General features: G+C 42.6%; 1 long non-coding RNA gene across 6 annotated transcripts in view; it reads right to left on the bottom strand.

Moving 5' to 3' along the window:
* Window positions 1-21,477, bottom strand: part of LOC132209006 (uncharacterized) — a 156,264-nt gene that overhangs the window by 124,281 nt on the left and 10,506 nt on the right. For all 6 annotated transcript variants that reach the window (XR_009445071.1, XR_009445070.1, XR_009445072.1 and 3 more), the window contains exons 2-3: window positions 20,085-20,284; window positions 19,440-19,586 (exon numbers count right to left, since the gene is read on the bottom strand). This is a non-coding gene — a long non-coding RNA (uncharacterized LOC132209006). The remainder of the gene's footprint in view (window positions 1-19,439; window positions 19,587-20,084; window positions 20,285-21,477) is intronic.

Consider the following 21,477-nt stretch of genomic DNA (forward strand, 5'->3'; position numbering starts at 1 on the left):
TCCTAGAGCAGAAATGACTATTACGAGGGGGAGAAATTTTAAGGTGACTGGAGGAAGGAATAAGGGAGATGTCAGACCTAAGTTCTTTACACAGAGAGTGGTGGGTGTGTGGAATGCACTGCTGGCAGTGGGAGTGGAGTCAGATACATTTAGAGACTCTTAAGCGACTCTTGGATAGGCACATGAAGGATAGTAAAATGAAGGGTATGCAGGGTAGTTTGATCTGAGTGGGATAATAGGTCGGCACAACATTGCGGGCTGAAGGGCCTGTACTGTTCTTTGTTCTACGTTCAGCCAAAGGTTCTTTTCTTTTGAGGAGAGGGCAATTGATTGTAGTTTTTAAAGACAGAACTGGAGGACAGAGAAAGATATCAAGGAAGGTTGCACGTTAGTGACAGTATCAACAAGTCCACAGCAGATGCACTCTGAGTAACTACACTGCTTTCAAGGCGAGAGGATCAATGATATCAGTTAAGCCCCCCTTGTTTTTGTATTGTGTACTTCTGATGTATGCGCAAATGGACAACCTCACTCTCCTGCTAAGCTGCAGAATGAATAATGCTGCAATATTTGTCAACCCCCAAATGGGCATTGATACATTCGTAAATCTCACATCAATAAACTTACATCTCAAGGTTCTCACCTTCTAGGACTGTTTGTAGTGGTAAATAACTCAAGCGAGGATGTTTGGCAAAGTACTTCTTTGATCTGAAGTTATTTTTCAGCACCTTGGTGAAATCACACACATCGTCACCTGATGTGGTCTAAAAATGTAATATAAATCAAATTTAGTAAAGAATTAATAATGAAACAATCTACTCAACTCACTCTATAATCCACGCTATCCCTGCTAAATGTCTTTGAGGATGTAAAATTAAAGAGTCCAGGCGGAATATGAGTTGCTGTTCCTGCAACCTACGGGTGGCATCATTGTGGCACTGCAGGAGGCCCATGATGGACATGTCATCTAAAGAATGGGAGGGGGAGTGGAAATGGTTTGCGACTGGGAGGTGCATTGTGGCACTGCAGGAGGGAACCTGGGAACCCTGCAGCCTAATGGTATCAATGTGGACTTCACCAGTTTCAAAATCTCCCCTTCCCCCACCGCATCCCTAAACCAGCCCAGTTCGTCCCCTCCCCCCACAGCACCACACAACCAGCCCAGCTCTTCCCCTCCACCCACTGCATCCCAAAACCAGTCCAACCTATCTCTGCCTCCCTAACCTGTTCTTCCTCTCACCCATCCCTTCCTCCCACCCCAAGCCGCACCCCCATCTACCTACTAACCTCATCCCACCTCCTTTGCCTGTCCGTCTTCCCTGGACTGACCTATCCCCTCACTACCTCTCCACCTATCTTCTTTTCTCTCCATCTTCGGTCCGCCTCCCCCTCTCTCCCTATTTATTCCAGAACCCTCACCCCATCCCCCTCTCTGATGAAGGGTCAAGGCCCGAAACGTCAGCTTTTGTGCTCCTGAGATGCTGCTTGGCCTGCTGTGCTCATCCAGCCTCACATTTTATTATCTTGGATTCTCCAGCATCTGCAGTTCCCATTATCCTTGAAGATGGCAGGACAGGTTAACACGATGATTAAGAATGCAGACTCAGAACTTGCCTTTATCAGTCATGGCACAGATGGTTTCAGCTGGAAGGTTACGTTGGAATTGTATAGAACTTTGGTTAAGCCAAAGTTGGAATACTGTATGCAGTTCTCATCACCACACTGTTGGAAGGATGTGATTGAATTGGAGAGGGTGCAGAGATTATTCACTCCGATATTGCCTGGGGCGGAGCACTTCAGCTATGAAGACTGGCCGGATAAGCTCAGTTTGTTGTCTTTAGAGCAGAGAAGGCTGAGGAGGGACGTGACTGAGGTGCAGAAGATTAGGAGGGGCAAGGTTAGCAAGCAGCTGTATCCTTAGTTGAAGGGTCAATAACAAGGAGACACAATTATGAGGTGAAGGGCAGGAGATGTAGAGGGGATTTGAGGAAAAATATTTTTACCCAGAGGGTGGTGGTAATCTGGAATGCACTACCCAGAAGGGTCGTTGAGACAAGAGAGCTCACAACTTGTAAAAAAGTACTGGGATGAGCACATGAAATTAAAGGTTATTCTCCAAGTGCTGCAAAGTGGGATTAGTGCAGTTAAGTTTGCATAGACTTGATTGGCTGAAGGGCCTTCTGTATGCCATATTCCCAAATTCAAATCATGTATCTATCTCCAAAAATCAGTGTCCTAATACTTGGGAAACTGCTAATAGCGATCTTCTAATCTATTTATCATAACTTGCTGCTTCTGTCCTTCAGCCATCTTTTTTAACCAAATTTGATAGTGACCTATATATTCCATGAATCTCAATTTTATAAATCAATCAGTCTTTTATGTGGACCTTCCCCTCATCCTTATCTAGGAAAGATTGCACTGCTTCATGAAGGCAGGCTAAAGTAATTCAGCATTACAGCCATACTCTGGTAGTATAATGACAGCATCAGTGACAGTACAATAAGTGCCTTATATCAATTGTTTCAAAACTGGGTTCTACAGTAGACAGGTAATTGGAGATCTACAAACCAAATCATCTGTCATAACTTTAGATTAAATATATTGGAAAAAAGCATACTAACTAACGCGAGCTTCAATGGTGATAAATTAAATGTAACTAATTGGAACAGTAATATTCCTCATCCAACCTTGCTAAGCAATGCCTTTCTGCACTGATAGGCTGGAAAGCTGCAGTCAAGAACAGATATTCACTATTTATCATCAAGTCGAAACAATTCTGGAATGCTTTTATCTGTCATGAATGTTTAATTACTGCAGTTTGAAACTCTCAACTATATGTAAATCATGAATATGTGATGTGAAAAATATACAAAAGGATCCAGCCCTTTTCTTGATTTATCAGGCTAACAATAGAAGAGCATTTGGATCAAGTGGATATACATTATGAGTGCCCGTATCAAACACCAGTCCAGCGACTGACAGATATCACAGTTAGAAGCAAATACACACATCGGGGCAGCACAGTGGCTCAGCGGGTTAGCACTGCAGCCTCACAGCACCAAGTACCCGGGTTCGATTCCAGCCTCAAGTAACTGTCTGTGTGGAGTTTGCACATTCTCCCCGTGTCTGCGTGGGTTTCCTCCGGGTGCTCCGGTTTCCTTCCACAGTCCAAAGATGCGCTGACTCGGTGGATTGGGCATGCTAAATTTCCCATGGTGTTCAGGGTGGTGTGTCGGTGATAGGGGGATGGGTCTGGGTGGGATGCTGCAAGGGCCGGTGTGGACTTCTTAGGCTGAAGCGCCTGTTTCCACACTGTAGGGAATCTAATCTCATCTCCATAATAAGCGTCAGGAAGGAGCTTTTTAAAAAGATGATTGGAACACTTCTTTACATGTAGCCCTTTGTATTATGAATATGCAATTAATAATAGATAGGTTAGTGATTGCTATTAATAGGTAGGCATTCAATCAAAAAGGTTTGAGAACGATTGCCTACCTTAAAAGGTTAAACACTGGAAGGAGCTCACATTTAGAAGGTAGAAGGAACTCTGCAAAACCCATCAGATACTTGGAGAATCACCAAGCAATACAAAATATACACTGCTCCTCAAACGGATTCAAAGAGGAAATTGGTTAATATGTTAGAGCATGTACAGTCATAGCAACAAGGAGCAGGAATAGCAAGGACAGTATTTGCTGCCCATCCATAGTTCCTCCAAATTGTTTGATATTTCAGAGTGCAGTTAAGTGTCAACCACATTATTGTGGATCTGGAGTCATATGGAGGTGAGATCAAATCAGAATGGCAGAGCTGCTTTCTTAAAGAACATCAGTGAATGAGTCAAGTTTTTATAACGGTGAATAGTTTAACAGTGACAGTGTAACCATCACTGAGACCAGCTTTGTTTATGATTATATCAATTTCAGCATGTGTTGGATAACTGGCCCCCTCAAGCCTGCTTCACCATTCAAGAAGGCCGTGGCTGACTTGACTGCAATGTCAGCTCCACATTCCCACCTACCCCCAAAATTATATTGAACTGAATTCAAATTCCATCAGCTGTTACAGTGGAATTTAAGCCTATACTCTACAGCATTGTCCCAGGCCTCCGGATTACTAATCCTGTGACATTAATAGTGCTTCACTGACTACCCCAGCATGTCAATCCCCGTTCTGAGCAAACTTCTTGGCTGAGGCGCCACATTTTCTGGAGTACAGAATTACAAAGTTCACCTCTCTGTGAGTGAAGAGGTTCCTCATCTATCGCTGTTGTTACATTTTATTCTGAGATTGATCTCAGGTTCTACAGCCTGATCTCTTAATTCAAATTACAATAACTTGGCTTTTCAAATGCCCTGTCACATTATCCTTGCCAAGAGATTGAATGTTAATGTTATATATACAGCAGAACAAATGTCCATGTTGATTTTTCTTCATTAAAGTGCCGTCAACAATCTTATAGTCACCAATCTTATACAAGTGCATTTTGTCATGGGAGAGGTTGAATGAGCAAAATCGGACCTTCATTTCTTCCCCACCCCAGCCTCAAAAAGTTTTGTCTTCATTTCAAATTTTTCACATCCAATGGATAATTCTGTACCTTTCTGGTCCCTTCAAGAAGCGCATCCTACCCAAATTGTCCCGAGTGTCTCATCTTAAAAATGAGAATATTTTTTGATATCCTCACTCTCGAACCAATCCATTATATACTTAACATAGGATTCAGGTCAAGTTTGTTTTCCCCCCCACTGCTGTTTAACTTCCTGGCCAATGTCCCACGATTTCTCAAGAAACTATTAGTCTCTCTCTGTATCAGAACATTCTTCAAAAAACTAATACTTTCTCCAAATCTTGATATAACAACTGGCCAGTTTCGGTGCGAGATGAGTTCCACAGCGCAAACTCATACTTGAACCTTTTAGCCATATAAATCATTTGACAAGCAGATTCTAGGGAGTCAATCTGCAGGATCAAGTGACATCTGAAATGCTGTACATTTACTGCAAACAGTCAAGTTCAGTTTTTCTGGCTTCCACAAATCTTTGACAGCATGGCCGTGGGTGTGAATCACCGAGGTCTGGCCAAAATCAGTAAAATCCCTCTCCTTTTCTCATCTGAACACTGCCCCAGAGCAATATCATGTGAATGCACTGCACTTTCCACAGACATGGTGGCAATGCCCGGGTCTATCTCACCACCCCCTCATTCATTTCTTCCACTGTCTCTACAGAACCGGACAGTTTCCATCTATTAAATCTGGTACAGAACGAAGCCATTATCTTTGGTCCTTGAAAGGACGTCTGCTTGCTAGCTACTGGTTTTCGTTGTACCCTTTGTTATTTTGACCCAGAGTTTAAATTCCGGCCACATAGGCCTGATGTCACAAAGTCTACTTATTTTCACATCCACAACATTTGGCCCCAGGTAAGTCCGTTAGTTTTGAAACCCGACCGCATTGATTAACTCTGAACATGACCATTCTGATGAATATCAAGTTGGCCTCCCAAGTTCTCCTTTTCTTTAACATGGCATCATTTAAAAGTCCATTGACTCTGTCTTAACACGCACCAAGTTCCATTCACCCATCTTTCTCTGCACACTCTGATCTACAATGGCTCACAGTTAAGCAGTGCCTTGGTTTTCACATTGCTGTCCTGGCTTTCAAATCCCTCCCTGACCTGGCAACACGCATGCACATCCCCTGACAATGTCCAGCTCATAGCCCCTCGAGGCACATTTACGCCTTTAATTCCAGCCTCTCAACACAATTTGTGCTGTTCCATCATCGACAGCTTTACATTCAACTTCTTGGAGCCTAAGCTTTATAGAATTACCTTGCTGAACCTCTGCATCGTTCTTTCCTCCTTCAAAACAGTCCTTAAAATCTACCTCTGATGTGGTTTTAATCATCTACCTTCGGATCTCTTTCAGTACTCAGTATCAAATTTTACTCTATAAAGCTCCTATGACATGCTTTGGGATGTTTTATAAAGTCATGTCATAGAAGCTGTTGTGGCAATTGCTCAGAATATGGTTATATTCTGGGCTGAAATTCTCCATGACACTCATCATTAAAGTATTTTTCTGTTATAAAATGGGTAAATAGTACAGTGACTTCAGGCCAAGGGATGATGTGGTTAAACGCCAAAGTTGCACTCCGTGCTATTAGCATCATGAAGACAGTGTCTCCCTTTCATTTGAAGAAATCTTCTGTATTTTCTCAAATACTTTCTTCATTGTACTTTTGTTGTTGATGGTTTCCAATGAACATAAACCATTACTTGCCTTTTCAATTTCAACTTTCCTCACGTTCTCTTAATTTCTTTTGCTATACCTGATTTGAAACAAACCATTCCTCTTTTAATTCACTGTCCTCCTCAGTCCTTCATGTGGTTGTTTCCCAATCGTTAAGAAGACATCCTGTTGCTTTCCTCATTCACTCTAGTCTAAGATGCCTGGCTGCCCTTATCAGATTGCATTTTCAGCAACTTTATAGACAAACGTCCTTTGAGTGGAAGGTTGTAAGGTCATGCCGAACTGATGTCTCAACAACTGCAAAACCAAGCTAATTGTAATCAATGACATCTGACAACAGGCAAGCAAGGAAGCTCACAACAAAACACAGCACGAGATTACAAATTCTGCAATGTGTGAATGTACTCACAACAGAGCGCTTTCTGGAGTCGGCGGATCTTCATTGCTGGCCGATAGGCAGAAAAACGCACGGTGTTTAAATCACCTGCATTCAAAAAAATCTTTAGATACATTTTTCCTAACTGTTAGTACAAACCATTTCAATTGGAACACATTCTCAACTACTCTGCAATGAATACAGGGGGATAAATATCTGCTGAAGAATACAAGGCACAGTAAAAGGAAATGATAACTACTAGGTTCAATTTATTTCCACATATTTTCAAGGATGGGAACATCACTGACAGGACCAGCATTTGTTACCCATTCCTCATGTAGGTGGTCAAAAGCTACATGAAATTCATGTCATAACTGGCAAACAGCATCTGGTGAATACAGTGGAACTCACGGAAGTCTCACTGTCAGCTTTATAGTAGGAGAGAAAAGATTCAGATAATCATGCTTGGTGTAAAGTCTGCAATCTCGCCGCCTGGTTTTTCAGGGCCACAAAGGGTTTTGAGATCTGAAATGGTATATATGACTCATGAGCACACATCAAATGCAAGTTGCCATGGATGCTATTCTGACAATTCTATGTTGCATGCAGCAAATACCTGATGAAAAAATGTCGAGGAGGCAAGATATTGCCAATACTGTGATATCAGAGCTCAATGCTTCAAGTCCCTCAATGACACATTGCTGAACGTATGATCACCAGGAACATGAATAACCCCTCTGCCAGAGTTATTTAAAGACACTGTCAGCTACTTGCAGATTAATTACTGATGGATTCATAGAGCATACAAACATACAACAGTACAGCACAGGACTGGCCCTTCAGCACACAGTGTTGTGCTGAGCTTTTACCCTCAACCTAACGTCGAGCTAACCTCCACCCTTACCTTATACTATCATCCATATGCCTGTCTAATAGCTGCTTAAATGCTCCTAATGAAGCTGACTCCACTCCCCTCTCTGGCAATGCATTCCACGCTTCTGCCACTCTCTGAGTAAAGAACCTACTTCTCACGTTTACCCGATATCTACCTCCACTTACTTTTAAACTATGCCTCCTCATAAGAGCTACCTTCACCCTCGGAAAAAGTCTCTGGCTATCCACTCTCTATCGATGTTCATACCAGTCATTGCCAAAATGTATGTGTGTTGATATTTTTTAGACTTCTTTAAAGTTGCCAAGGTCCACATCTAAGTTCTGAAGGACTCTGTGAAAACTTCAAGGCTGCTACGCAAATCATTCACAGACATGGATGCAGTAATAGACATCTGCAAAAAACCATGTAGGTCAATGCTTCACATCCTGGCCAATGTCATAATGCTTTCAAGTTGCAAGTCTGCTTTGCCAGCCACTTTTGGCCATCAAAAAATTAAGGGGTAGCTACTGAGCTAAAGAGCCAAGCCACTAACAACTGGGCTTCTGACTCTTACACACAACATAGAACATAGAAAAGTATAGCACAGTACAGGCCCTTCGGCCCACCATGTTGTGCCGTGGAATAATCCCAATCCAAAAATAACCTAACCTAATTTACATTCACCTCAATTCACTGCTGTTCATGTGCATGTCCAGCAGTTGCTTAAATGTCACTAATGGCTCTGCTTCCACCATTACCACTGGCAAAGTATTCCATGCACTCACAACTCTCTGGGTGAAGAACCTCCCTCTGACATCTCCTCTATACCTTCTTCCTAACACCTTAAAACTATGCCTCGCGGCAGTCAATCCTGCCCTGGGGAAAAAGTCTCTGGCTATCGACTCTATCCATTCCTCTCATTACCTTGTACACCTTGAGCAGGTCACCTCTCTTCCTCCTTCTCTCCAGAGAGCAAAGTCCAAGCTCAGTCAACCTTCTCAACCTGGTAAACCTCCTTTGCACCCTCTCCAAAGCCTCCACATCTTTCCTATAATAGGGCAACCGGAACTGGACACAATATTCCAGTGTGGTCTCACCAGGGTTTTGTAGAGCTGCAGCATAACCTCGCGGCACTTAAACTCGATCCCCCTGTTAATGAAAGCCAAAACACCATCTGATTTCTTAACACCCTTATCCACTTGTGTGGCAACTTTGAGGGAGCTATGCACTTGAACACCAAGATTCCGCTGTTCCTATACACTGCCGAGCATCTGCCTTTAATCCTAGATTCAGCATCTAAATTCGACCTTCCAAAATGCATCACCTCGCATTTATCCAGGTTGAACTCCATCTGCCATTTCTCAGCCCACCTCTGCATACTGTCAATGTCTCGCTGAAGCCTGCAATAGCCCTCAATACTATCAACGGCACCTCCAACCTTTGTGTCAGCAGCAAACATACTAACCCACCCCTCAACCTCCTCGTCCAAGTCATTCATAAAAACTACAAAGAGCAGAGGCCCAAGAACAGAGCCCAGCGGGTCACCACTGAGCACTGACCTCCAGGCAGAATGTTTACCATCTACAACCACTCTCTGCCTCCTGTCAGCCAACCAATTCTGAATCCAGACAGCCAAGTCACCCTGATTTCCATACCTCCTGACTTTATGAAAATGCCTGCCGTGGGGAACCTGATCAAATGCTTTGCTGATGTCCATGTACACCACATCCACTGCTCGCCCCTCGTCAACCTGTCTCATGGCCTCCTCAAAGAACTCAATCAGATTTGTAAGGCATGACCCGCCCATCACAAAGCCATGCTGACTCCCTTTTATCACGCTCTGTGCATGTGCAACAGCACATCCACATGAAATTTGACAGGGCAGGTCCTCGTCTTCCTGAAACAAATTTTCTGCTGTCTGGATAACGCTGGGGAGGCTTCCAGCGCTTGGCAGGGGCAGCAATTGACAGAGTTGCATGATTGGGACTACAGTAGGTGAAAATAAAGGCATCACCTACTCACTAACACTCAGTTGGGTTTCTACCAGGGCCACCCAGCTCCTGGCCTCATTGATGCCCTGGTTCAAAAATGGACAAAAAAGAGGTGAGGGAGTGAGGGCGACAGTGATTGTTCTTGACATCAAGGCCACATTTGACCAAATGTGGCATCCAGGGAACTGAGCAAAACTGGTTTTAACGGGAATGGGGGGAAAGCTCCCTGCTCGTAGGAGTCAGATTGAGCGCAAAGAAGATGGATATGTTTGTCTGGAGTTAGAATCTTGGTGGCACACTGCATGGAAATAAGCCTTTCTGCCCAACACATTATGCATCCAGAGATTGTGACATTGAAGGCTCTGCTTCATGGTGCCAAATTCCTCATTACAACTATTCACAAACTCCTTTTTTGTCCTGCCTACAATGTCTGGATTCTCCACCTCCCACCGCAAGGTCTTTTCCCGTCTGAGCAAATAAGACCCTAAGATATATGAGCAGAATTAGGCCAGTCTGCACACTGAGTCTGCTCTGTCATTCAAGCACGGCTGACATACTTCTGAACCCCATTCTCCTGCCTTCTCCCCGTAACCCTTGATGCACTTACTAGTCCACAAACCTATTTATCTCTGTCTTAAATACACTCAATGACTTAGCCTTCGCAGTCTTCTGTGGCAATGGCTTCCACAGCTACAGACTCTCACTCTTTGCTGCACAGAATAGTGTCAATCCCACTGATTATACTACGTTGCGTTTATCAAGCCCCTTTGAAAGTGTGTTTTTTACCACAGTGCGATAGTCAATTTGCACATCCACCCTAAAGCTCATGCATTCTAGTTCCGCTATCAGCCTCATTCAGTCACAGAAGAACATGGAAACTAGAAGCAGGAATAAGCCAATCAGCCCTTCAAGCCAAGTCCACCATTCAATAAGATCATGGCCGATCTTACATCTCGATATCATATTCCCACTTTCCTGTATACTTATTGAATCTTTTAACATCTAAAAATCTATCACAAAATCAAAGAATCCCTACAATGCAAAATGTTTTCAGCTGATTAAGTCGACACTGACCCTTCGAAGTGCATCGTGTCCAAGACTGGCCCCTCCATCCTTGCTCCATAACTATGCATTTACCATGCCTTATCCACTTGGCCTGCATATTTTTGGACTGTGGGAAGAAACCGGAGCACCTGGTGGAAGCCCACACTGACACAGGGAGAATGTACAAACTCCACATGGATAGTTACCCAAGGGTGGAATCAAAACAGGTCACTGGCACTGTGAGGCAGCAGTGGTGAGCCACCGAGCCACCTTGTCTTGTTCTTGAATACATTCAGTGATGGCCCCCATGGTCTTCTGTGGTTGAAAATTTCACAGATTCACTCTGCTTGAATGACGAGATGTTGTCCTCATCCTAGTCCTAACTGATCTACCCCAAATTCTGAGACTGTGACCCCTGGTCCCAGCACCACAAACAGGGAAAATAGCTTCCCTGCATTGAGTTCATCTGGCTCAGTTCCAACTTTCTATATTTCAATCAGATCCCCCCCTCATCTTTTTAAACTCTCATGAACACAGGCCCAGTTGAATCCATAACTCACCACAGGACAGTCCTACTTTCCCCAGTATTAGCGTAATGAACCTCCACCATCGACCTCTCCTGCGCCTGAAGACTGACCAAATCAGACAAACACAAACTTAAGGGCTGTGACTGCCTCTTGGTGCAAAGAATCCAGGTAACTTGCTCCCCTCCTGATGTGTCCCAGCATCCCTAGATCAGCCTCCAGCTCATAAACACAAGCTACTCAAACATTAAGTGCTTACAGCAAACATGCTTGCACCAGACCATACTGGAACACAGGAGCTCTTACATGTTGTAGCCGAGTTCTAATTAATGACTTTGCTATTTTTATTTAATTATATATATTTACTTATGTTTTCATAAAGCTTATTAACTTTACCATCAGTTGCATCATGTTAAACCTTGGGAATAGAATAAGCCACAGTCACCACTTCTTCTCTAGCACTGGGAGAATCAATTACTGAAGGCCGAGAAGTTAGAAAAGGCAATCGTAATTTTTTTTCTTGATTCAATCTCGTCGAGGGCGTCACTGGCGAGGCAGCATTTATTGCCCAGCCCTGATTACCCAGAGGGCAGTTAAAAGTCAACCACATTGCTGTGGGTCTGGAGTCACATGCAGACCAGGCCAGGTAAGGATGACAGTTTCCTTCCCTAAAAGGCATTCGTGAACCTGATGAGCTTTTCCAACAAGCAACAACAGATTCATGGTCATCATCAGATTGTGAATTCCGGATATTTATTGAATTCAAATTCCACCATCTGCCACAGCGGGATTTGAATCCAGGTCCCCAGAACATGATTTGTCTCTCTGGATGAACAGTCCAGTGACAATACCGTGAGGCCATCGCCTCCCCTAAGATGGATAATTTATACATCCCTAACACAAAAGGCTGAGTTAACTCAGTTGAGACTTGGGTTCATCAAGCCCAAACGCTCTTCAAAGGTGAATTTGTTAAAACTCCACTTAAAATTGGGAACTTCTGAACTTAAACTGCACAATTCAGTTATTGCTAATAAATTACAAATAAAATTAGGTTTGTCCAAAGGGTTAAGACTTTCTTACCCACAAACCACCTGTATTCAGTTCAGTGGATCTACATTCTGGCCAACACTTAGCATTCAATCAATATCACAAAGTAAGTGGTCATTTTTACAGTTCTGTTTGTGAAAGCCTTCTGCGCATATATTTGTTGCTGTGTTTCCGACATTACAAACATACTTCAAAAACTTACTTCATTGGTTATACAGTGCTTTTAGTTGTTTAGTGCCTGTCGAAGCTGAAATATGAACCAAAGTTCTTTGTTCTTGTTTTTCATTTAATGTCACAGATGTTGTCTGTCACTCCTAATTATACATTATTTCAAGTATTTTTAGCCGACATGAATGCATCTAAATAGATCTAAACACATAGGTATATTTGCCTAGAATCCAGAATTTACTTTGGTACCTTTTGGAGTCGCAATGATCTGACAGTGGCACAGAACCAGAGTCCTATTATCAATCTACTTACCTAATGAGTGAAAATGTTCAGTCATTTTTGGATGGTCCCAACAGGTACTCTGAGTCTGGTGGCTAGATAGAGGATGCACAGAACATAGAAGCTTCCACTATAACACTCTGAAAACATTTCTTATCAGAAGTATTATCTATTAATATATGAGATTCAATGGCACGCCATTCAGAACTGAAATCAGGAAGCACTTTTATCTTAATACAAACAACAGTCAAGATCTCAAATACTCTCTCATAAAAGAATGTGGGTGCTGGATCAATAAGAATGAGTGTGACTGAAATTATTTTTGATAGCTAAGGCTATGAAAGGATATAGAAGAAAGGGAGGTAAACAGACTGACGACAAAAAATGCCGGAGACCACAGTAGGTCAGGCAGCAGCCATGGAGAGAAAGCAAGCTAATGTTTTCAGTCGACATGCCTTTTCAGCAGGTAAACAGAGTTGAAGCTCAGACTAGCTGTGGTTTAACTGAATGGTTTATGCACAGAACAGCAAAACCGGTCTGCTTCTGCACCCATTTAGAATGGTTCCTTCTGTTTTATGTACTGTTTTTCGAACCAAACTTCACAATTTTCTGTATTACATTTAATCTACAACATCAACTGGTGCCTCTCCTCACCTTGACCTCCAACTTGCAGCCTCTCTCCACTCCCAAACCTCTGGGTTGTGCCCTCTCCTGCTTCTCAATCTCCAAGTAAGAGCCTCTTTTCCTTCCCTCCGTGACCTCAGGGTTGCAGTCTCTGCCTCCTCACCTCCTGCTGCTATTCAACAATAAATAAAACACAGAACACAGAACATTGGGAGAGCATTTTGGTGATAGTGACCATAACTGCCTCACATTTTACATAGCTATGGAGAAGGAGAGGATTAGGCAGAATGGGAGGATATTTAATTGGGGAAGAGGAAACTATGATGCGATTAGACATGAGCTAGGAAGCATGGACTGGGAGCAGTCGTTCCATGGTAAGGGAACTATAGACATGTGGAGATGGTTTAAGGAACAGTTGTTGGGAGTGATGAGTAAATATGTCCCTCTGAGACAGGCAAGAAGGGGTAAGATTAAGGAACCTTGGATGACGAGAGCGGTGGAGCTTCTAGTGAAAAGGAAGAAGGTAGCTTACATAAGGTGGAGGAAGCTAGGGTCAAGTTCAGCTAGAGAGGATTACATGCAGGCAAGGAAGGAGCTCAAAAATGGTCTGAGGAGAGCCAGGAGGGGGCACGAGAAAGGCTTGGCAGAAGGAATCCGGGAAAACACAAAGGCATTTTACACTTACGTGAGGAATAAGAGAATGGTCAAAGAAAGAGTAGGGCCGATCAGGGATAGCATAGGGAACTTGTGTGTGGAGCCTGAGGAGGTAGGGGAAGCCCTAAATGAGTTTTTTGCTTCTGTCTTTACGAAAGAAACCAACTTTGTAGTGAATGAAACCTTTGAAGAGCAGGTGTGCATGCTGGAATGGATAGAGATAGAGGAAGCTGATGTGCTGAAAATTTTGTCAAACATTAAGATTGACAAGTCGCCAGGCCCGGATCAGATTTGTCCTCGGCTGCTTTGGGAAGCGAGAAATGCAATTGCTTTGCCACTTGCGAAGATCTTTGCATCCTCGCTCTCCACTGGAGTCGTACCTGAGGACTGGAGAGAGGCAAATGTAATTCCTCTCTTCAAGTAAGGAAATAGGGAAATCCCCGGCAATTATAGACCGGTAAGTCTCACGTCTGTCGTCTGCAAGGTGTTAGAAAGGATTCTGAGGGATAAGATTTATGACCATCTGGAAGAGCATGGCTTGATCAAATACAGTCAACACGGCTTTGTGAGGGGTAGGTCATGCCTTACAAACCTTATCGAGTTTTTTGAGGATGTGACTAGAAAGGTTGATGAGGGTCGAGCTGTGGATGTGGTGTATATGGACTTCAGTAAGGCATTTGATAAGGTTCCCCATGGAAGGCTCATTCAGAAGGTCAGGAAGAATGGGATACAGGGGAACTTAGCTGCTTGGATACAGAATTGGCTGGCCAACAGAAGACAGCGAGTGGTAGTAGAAGGAAAATATTCTGCCTGGAAGTCAGTGGTGAGTGGGGTTCCACAGGGCTCTGTCCTTGGGCCTCTACTGTTTGTAATTTTTATTAATGACTTGGACGAGGGAATTGAAGGATGGGTCAGCAAGTTTGCAGACGACACAAAGGTCGGAGGTGTCGTTGACAGTGTAGAGGGCTGTTGTAGGCTGCAGCGGGACATTGACAGGATGCAGAGATGGGCTGAGAGGTGGCAGATGGAGTTCAACCTGGATAAATGCGAGGTGATGCATTTTGGAAGGTCGAATTTGAAAGCTGAGTACAGGATTAAGGATAGGATTCTTGGCAGCGTGGAGGAACAGAGGGATCTTGGTGTGCAGATACATAGATCCCTTAAAATGGCCACCCAAGTGGACAGGGTTGTTAAGAAAGCATATGGTGTTTTGGCTTTCATTAACAGGGGGATTGAGTTTAAGAGTCGTGAGATCTTGTTGCAGCTCGAGAAAACTTTGGTTAGACCGCACTTGGAATACTGCGTCCAGTACTGGGCGCCCTATTATAGGAAAGATGTGGATGCTTTGGAGAGGGTTCAGAGGAGGTTTACCAGGATGCTGCCTGGACTGGAGGGCTTATCTGATGAAGAGAGGTTGACTGAGCTCGGTCTCTTTTCATTGGAGAAAAGGAGGAGGAGAGGTGACCTAATTGAGGTATACAAGATAATGAGAGGCATGGATAGAGTTGATAGCCAGAGACTATTTCCCAGGGCAGAAATGGCTAGCACGAGGGGTCATAGTTTTAAGCTGGTTGGTGGAAAGTATAGAGGGGATGTCAGAGGCAGGTTCTTTACGCAGAGAGTTGTGAGAGCATGGAATGCGTTGCCAGCAGCAGTTGTGGAAGCAAGGTCATTGGGGTCATTTAAGAGACTGCTGGACATGCATATGGTCACAGAAATTTGAGGGTGCATACATGAGGATCAATGGTCGGCACAACATTGTGGGCTGAAGGGCCTGTTCTGTGCTGTACTGTTCTATGTTCTATGTTCTATTACAGCACAGTACAGGCCCTTGGGCCCTCGATGTTGTGTCGACCTGTCATACCGATCTCAAGCCCATCTAACCAACACTATTCCATGTACGTCCATATGCTTATCCAACGACGACTTGAATGTACCTAAAGTTGGCAAATCTACTACCATTGCAGGCAAAGCGTTCCATTCCCTTACTACTCTCCGAGTCGAGAAACTACCTCTGACATCTGTCCTGTATCTTTCACCCCTCAATTTAAAGCTATGCCCCGTCGCGCTCGCCGTCACCATCCAGAAAAAAGGCTCTCCCTATCCACCCTATCTAACCCTCTGATTATTTTATATGTTTCAATTAAGTCACCTCTCGGCCTTCTTCTCTCTAATGAAAACAGCCTCAAGTCCCTCAGCCTTTCCTCGTAAGACCTCGTAATGTGGCAGGGGGATGGGAGCCAAATGCACAGGTTAGTGGGCAGTAACAAGATAATAACTACAGCCTGTAAGGAACTAGATAATGAAGTCAGTGTGACTAAAAGGAAGAGTAGACACAGAGCAGATGATGAACGCTGACGGACAGGTGGTCTGAGTTGCATTTGTTTCAATGCAAGAAGTGTGTAGTGAGCTATCAACGCAAGGTAGCTCAACTGTGGGGTCCTTACAAAAGTTATCTCAAAACTGAACGAGTTGAACTGCTGGGACAGGACAGATTTAGCAAATATCATGTGTGGCACAGCACAATTTTTGACAAAACAAATCTGAATTCTCAGACAAAGATGCATGAAAACTGATGCTATCATAAATCAGGAACTATATTCAGAATTCTCATAAAGCTCAATGATAAACTATGAAGAACTACTGTAATATTTACATTTTATTATCTACACTCTGATTTAACTATTTCACAAACAATGAAAACGCATATTTTTTCACATTTTTCATTTCAGTGGTTCAGCCAGTTATTTTCTAACCACCATCTTTATCAGGCCGGAAAGCCATAACTAGTGGAGTGCCACAGGGATCAGTCCAAGGACGAGAATTATTTACTCTCTATATTGATAACTTAGAGGAGGGGACAAGGCATAAATTCATCCAAATTTGCTGATGCTACAAAAATAGAGTAAGGGAATGTTGTCATGAGGACAGAAAGAATCTGCAAGGGGATAGACAGGTCGAGCAAGTCGGAAAAAAGTTGGTAGAGAGAGTTTAATGTAGGAAAGTACACTTTGGTAGGAAGAATCAAAAGATAGACTCTTACTTAAATAGAGGGAGACTCTAAAAAAAAATGCAGGGTAGGGGACTTGGATGCTCTCGTCCATGAAACACATACTAGCGTGCAGGTGAATGATTGTTTTGTTGCTGTCACATGTACTGAGATACTGTGAAAAGTGTTGATTTGCATGCTGTGTAGGCAAATCACACCGTACAAAGTGCAGAATAGTGTTACAGCCACAGAGAAGAGGCTGAGAGAGAGAGATCAGAATTAACACTTGAGAGGTCCGTTCAAAAGTCACAACAGGAAAGAGGCTGTTCTTAAATCTATTTGTACGCTTTTTCAATCTGATATCCTCTGCCCGACAGAAGAGAGTATAATCAGAGTGAGGGGGTATTTTGATTATGTTGGTTGCTTTCTCAAGGCAGTGGGAAGTGTAGATGGAGTCAATGGAGGGAAGGCTAGTTTGCGTGACGGATTGGGCTGTGCTCATGATTCTCTTCAGCTTCTTGCAGTCTTGGGAACAGCAACTGCCATACCACACAGTGATGCATCCAGATAGGATGCATCTCCAAAAACAGGTAGGGTCCTCATGGACATGCTGAATTTTCTTAGCCTCCTTGACCATCATGTCGACATGGGTTGACCAGGACAGATTGTTGGTGAGCAACATTCCCAGGAACTTCACACTATCAACCATCTCCACCTCAGCACCATTGCTGCAGACAGAAGCTTCCTGAAATCAATGACCAGCTCCTCCATTTTGCTTATGCTGATGGACAGATTGTTATCTTTCCATCATGCCAGCAAGCACTCAATTGCTTTTCCTGTAATCTGACTTATTGTTGTTTGAGGTCCGACCTACAATGGAAGCGTCATCAGCAAACTTGTAAATGGAGTTGGGGCCACACAGTCATGATTGCATAAGGAGTATAGAGTAGGGGCAGCTTTGCTGGGCACCGGTGTTGAGGTTTACGGTGGAGCAAGTGTTGTCACCTATCCTTACTGATTGTGGTCTCTGGGTCAGGAAGTCGAGAATCCTGTTACAGAGAGGGATGCTGAGGCCGAGGTCTCAGAGTTCAGAGAGGAGTTTGTTTGGAATTACAGTGTGGAAGGTGGTGGTCTGATCAATAAGTAACAGCCTGATGTAGGTATCCTTGTTATCCAGACATTCCAGGGATGACTGTCAGGCCAGGGAGACGGTATCAGCTGGAGACCTGTTGCAGTGGTAGGTGAATTGCAAAGGATCAAAGCACTTTGGTAGGTTGGAGTTGATGTGAGCCATGACGATGGTGATGCAAGTAATTTAGAAGGCAAATGGAATTTTGGCCTTTATTGTAAGGAGGTTTCAGTTTAAAAATGGGCAAGTTTTTTTGCAACTGATCAGGCTATTGAGGAGGTCACACTTGGAGAAATACAAGAAAGGATACACAGCCATAGGAAGCAGTTCAAAAGAGACTCACTGGGCCGATTCATCGGATCATGATTTATCAAGAATGGTTGCACAGAAGGTCTTTATTCATTCAAGTTTAGAAGAATGAGGGGTGATCTTACTGAAACACAAAATTTTTTGACAGGCTAGATGTGAAGACAATGTTTCCATTATTGTGGAAATCTCAAACTCAGCAACATAGTTACAGAAGAAGGGAACATTTATTGAAACCTGAGATGCAAAGGAATTTCTTCTTTCAGCAGGTAGCGATTGTTTAGAATACAAGAGAATTGTGAAAGGTAGATCACTGGAAGTATTTAAAGAAGGTGGTAGATAAGATTTTTGAAATAGAGAAGTTGAGCGCTCTGAGAAGCTGGTATGGAAGAGGAGTTGAGTCCCGGGCAGGTCAGCCATGTCTTATCGGATGGTGAGGTAGGGTCAAGAGGTAGAACATCCAGATCCTGGTGCTTTTTATGTTTTTGTCTGCTTGCTAGAACCGATAAGGAGTTTTATTGCGCTATATGGCCAAGCGTGCTGCTGACACAGAACAAGACTGAAATAATTTGCTCAATAAAACATTTCATGCGGCTTTATGGGATAAAGAAAACTTTCATCTACTACTTTGCTGACATCAATCAAAATCTGCTCAATTGAAAGAAATACATGCAGTTCATACAACTTTATGTCATTCTTCCCTTCAATGCATCAAGTATATCTTTGTTGCAATTCATTAAAGTATGCCTTTCTCAGGGACTTAAATTATGAAACAATACATAATACTGAAGTGTACAGCAGTGAGCACAATGGTCCAATTCCAAATTCTTTTGGATGGATCGGGAAAAATATCTGCCACCTGCAGCTTCATCCTGAATATATTCAAATTGTTCCAGTCCTGAGCCATTTCAGACTGTAGTTCGGATGCTCACATGTCTCACTATTTGGATTTTGTTTTGCGATTACATTCTAAAGTGCAGACTACAGACAAGAACATTGTATTTTTGAAAACGTAATATTATAAAATTGGATAACTTCATAAACTATGATAATAAAATATTAATTGCTTGCTTCAATTGAAACGGTTCTTTATCTTGCTCATATATTTGAAGCCAAATTATCTGGACATGCTTTCTTCAACAGATTGGCTAGTTTAGAAAATGTTTTCACTGTTACCTGTATAAATTTCAACCTCATATTTAGGTCGTCAAGCTGGTGAGAAATCTTTGGAGAGAAACAGACATCAAGCGGAGATAATTGACTGGCCAGATCATTTAATATTTTGACTTCTTGTTTGACTGGGGCAATTTCTTCTTTAAAAACCTAATGGAGAGGAAGCGTATAAAATCTGAGAAACATCCTGAAATTAATGATTAAATGTTAATAAGAAATTAAGTTAAAACTAAAATCCTAATATTAAATATAATATACAAAAGCATCTGCTGGAAATGACATTTAATTCATAAAGATCTCGAGTTAAAAGTAACAGTGACGATGAAACTATCATAAATTATTGTAACAGAAAACTGAATTCACTAATCTATTCTTTAGGGAAGGGAATCTGCATCCCTTCACAATTCTGGTATCTGACTTCAAATTCACAGGAATATGGCTGACTCTCTACTGACTTCCAAAATGACCTACCAAGCCATTCCTGGATGGGAAATGAATGTTAGCCTTGCCAGCAGTGCCCTCATCCTGTGAAAGAATGCTTTTAAAAAAGTGGATTTAATAAATGTAAAAGTAAGGAACAAAACAGGACAAATCAACTCAACAAGGCTTTGAAGGATAATACTACTTAGTCCTGTTCTTCTTTCTTACGTTACGTTCTCTCGCATGAAGGGTCGAGGCCCGAAATGTCAGCTTTTGTGCTCCTGAGATGCTGCTTGGCCTGCTGTGTTCATCCAGCTCCACACATTGTTATCTCGCATTCTCTAGCATCTGCAGTTACCATTATCTCTCGCAAGCAAAGGTTGATGTCTTTCAAAGCCCAATCTCAGATTTTGCAGGCAGTCCTTACCCTGAAAAAATACCAAATATGTATAAAGAAGAAAACTGGAGGTGAAACCATTCAAACAATTTTCATTGGCACAACAAATGTTCAAACTGTAAAAGCAGGTTAAGCACCTGTATATGAGGAAACTGTACTCAAACTTTAAACAGACACTTACAGCCAACAAATGCGAGAAACATCCATTTCTTTCTGCATTACCAATTTTGCTGTTGGGAAAATAGGCCTAGACTTAGCAATGTAAATTCAAACAAGATAGCACCCTCTCAGATCTCAACACTCACAGTCGTAGAGTTCTGTTTTCACAGGTTGGAGTATAATAGCATCAAGTACAATACACCAAATCTTCTTTGGTACCTTTTCCTTCCATAAAACTGCTTTTAATAGATGCGCACAGAATTCATTTTATATACATTTAAATGTTTCTAAGTTCAAGAGGCCAGTTCCAGCACTTGGACTTGCATCTTCTTCATCATCACAACAGAACAAAATAAAGACCCCACTCTTTCTAAGTCACGTTTTCAATTGTTAGTGACAAGGTGAAGTGCGAGAACTGCTCACTCGATGTTAAAATCTCTTAACTATGTACCTATATATTTCAATCCTGCGAAATATGTGGAATGAATTCGAGAAAAGGATTAATTTTGTTGCTCTGGGAGAGAGCTGGTACAGATAAAATAGGTTGAATGGCCTTCTCCCATGCTAAAAATGTCCATAACTGTTCTTGGCGCTGCTAAATTAAAGTGGGCATCCTTTCATTATGACTGTGAGGCGCAGCATGTTATGATAGATGGCATAATGGAGAAATCCTTTGTTATTAATAAACTTTTCAGCACGAGGCATCCTTCTGAAGTCAAATGTTCGACATATACCTGTTGCACTGACTTGGTTTCAAACACTTATAATGTGGAGGTGCTGGTGTTGGACGAGGATGGACAAAGTCAGAAGCCACATAGCATCAGGTTATAATCTGACAGGTTTATTTGAAATCATACAAGCTTTTGAAGTGCAGTCCCTTCATCACGTGTGGTCAGAGAGGAAAACACACAGGCACACAATTTATAAGCAGACAGATCAAAAGATCATACAACTGGTGTGAGTGGAGTGTCAGATAATAAGTCTTCATCCAGGATGTTTGTTTATTTGCAGATATTTTGTTGAAGAAACACACAGCTTGTAGTTACAGTCAGTGTGGTGTGTTAT

This window comes from Stegostoma tigrinum, unplaced genomic scaffold, assembly GCF_030684315.1.
Source record: "Stegostoma tigrinum isolate sSteTig4 unplaced genomic scaffold, sSteTig4.hap1 scaffold_61, whole genome shotgun sequence".
In the NCBI taxonomy this organism is placed as follows: Eukaryota; Metazoa; Chordata; class Chondrichthyes; order Orectolobiformes; family Stegostomatidae; genus Stegostoma; species Stegostoma tigrinum.